The following is a 2299-nucleotide window of genomic DNA, read 5'->3' as shown; positions in this document are numbered from 1 at the left end:
TTTGGACTTTTTAACTTCCTTGGCTTTTACAATGAGGGAAATATTTGTTTCTGTCATGTGTTACATATTTTACCACAAATAATGATTCTCTTGTAGACCCAGATCCACCACACTCGCTAAATTAGTGGAATGGTATCCATGATATTTAAAGTATTATACAGCTGGGACTGAGAGGAGTCTTCTGCCTATGGAACAGAGAACCTAAGTTCTGCAGTGGGCACTGAATCACTGCCTACCTTCTACTTCTCACTTTCATTTTCTCCCTGGGTTCTTTGCTTCTAAATCCCACTCCGGTTCTGCCATTGTTCTGGATTATGGCTATAAACCCAGCCAAAGAAGCTGAAATCCTAATCTCTCACTCTCAGTGCCTGCAAATCATTTCCCCCAAAGACGATTCTTTCATCCACTCTGATGAAATCCCCTCATAAATGATACCAGTAACCCATATGATATCATGAAATGAAGGCATCTTTCACAATTAAAGCAACTGTCAGATAATAAAATCATGATCATTCCATGAAGCAAAGCCACCCAACTGTCCTAGAGATGCATTGTGCTAATTAAAATGCCTCATTGGAGCTCCTATCTCCTTTCAAGGAAACTCTAGACATAGGGTCTCAGCTGCAGGTAATGGTGGAGTCGGTGGGGGGAGTATTAAAAATCTCCTACAGAGTTGGAATAAAGTAGATCTTTCTTCTTTTTTAATATAAAACTGATATTTTATGAATAATTAGTATGAACTGAAGGAGGATTCACTTTCCAGGTGTCATGAGGGTGTTGCGTGAGAGGTAGAAGAAACAACCTCTGTTAGTATTCCTCCTGCACCATCACTTTCCAGTTAGTGGTGACTTTCCATTCCAGATGTTCATAAAACCCAATGCCAAACACCTGGAGAATCCTTAAACTTAAAATGTGATTTCATCCATGCCTTTATATGTTTAGAAGACTAGATGAGGAGGACGCTGGTCCACAACTAGTTACTACTCTTAGGTCTCAAAGACATAAGTTAAGCAGATTATCTGCCAGATTTTTTTACATAGCAATGACCCCACTACAAAATCATGTCAATCCTAAAAACGTTATGAATGCAGACCTGACCATGGACCTGTCCCTCATTCCTGAGTCCATATAACAGATTGCTATGAGGTGTTATTCATTTTTTCTTCTTACTGGAAAATACAATGCATATGAACCACATGTTCCAAGTTCTTCCACTGAGCACGTCTTAAGACATTGCTCCTCTAATTGCTTAGCTGCTTTGTGATATACTATTTTATCTCAACATAGATCAGAATTTGATTCCAATTAGAATCCCAGATGAGATCTCTTTACTAGATTAAATTAAGCAGGGTCTATTAACGATTGTGCTTGCATTCGGGAGAAAGAAAAATATTTAGATCTTCTAAAGGTTATTTGATAATCACTTCAAATTGACTAATCTCTGTAGACCCAAAACACCACTATGGTACAAAAGAAAGAGTGAGAACTCATAAGGGCCAAACAATAAGTAAAGATTTCCCCTAAGTTCTTCTTACAATGGATTTAGTAGAACCATGAAATCATCTTATATTATTTCTCTGATCCCACAATGTAGATACACTTGATACCTGACAGAATGTCTTTTTGGATCACCTCACTTGCATGGTAGCAGCCTCATGGTTATCTTCGTGGAGGTCTAGAGGCTAGCACTAACTCTGGGCCAATATAAGGGTAGTGACTAACTAATGATTTATGATTTGTTGTTTAAGTTTGAAGGTCTTCCCTCTCTTTTCCCATTAGCCTCCAAGGCCAGTTTGTTTATTGATGGCTTACAGCAACTGATGCAACCTACGAGATGGGCTGGTTTGGTAAAAGGACTAGAGGAGCACAAAGGACCAAATTAGCCATTTTTTCTTGTACAATCAAGAAAATTCATCAAACAAATCTTGGTGGTTCATATCCTAATGCAAAGTGTGTCCTGTAAAAATAATAGAGAAACCTGAAGATCTGTGCCTGGAAGTCCCTTCAACCCTTGGGTTCACCTTTACTCTCTTTCTCTAACTAACTCTATAAGCTCTAATTTTCCTGCATTTAAAGCATTACGTGAGTATTCTTTATAGGTCCTGTGAGTCCTTTCAATTATCCAAGCTAGAGATCTTCATGAAAGGCCAAGTGGAGGCCACTGGCATATCCTGCCACTCACCTTCCATCAAGATAATAAATCACAAGCACTGGCATAAGTCTCAGGTGTTTTCAGCTATTCATGCTACCATCAAAGACTAGGAAGATACAGAGGATATGATCCCTGTCTTTTAACACA

This window comes from Equus caballus, chromosome 3, assembly GCF_041296265.1.
Source record: "Equus caballus isolate H_3958 breed thoroughbred chromosome 3, TB-T2T, whole genome shotgun sequence".
Taxonomy (NCBI): domain Eukaryota; kingdom Metazoa; phylum Chordata; class Mammalia; order Perissodactyla; family Equidae; genus Equus; species Equus caballus.
The sequence above is the reverse complement of the archived record's forward strand: the minus strand, read 5'-3'. Positions refer to the sequence as shown.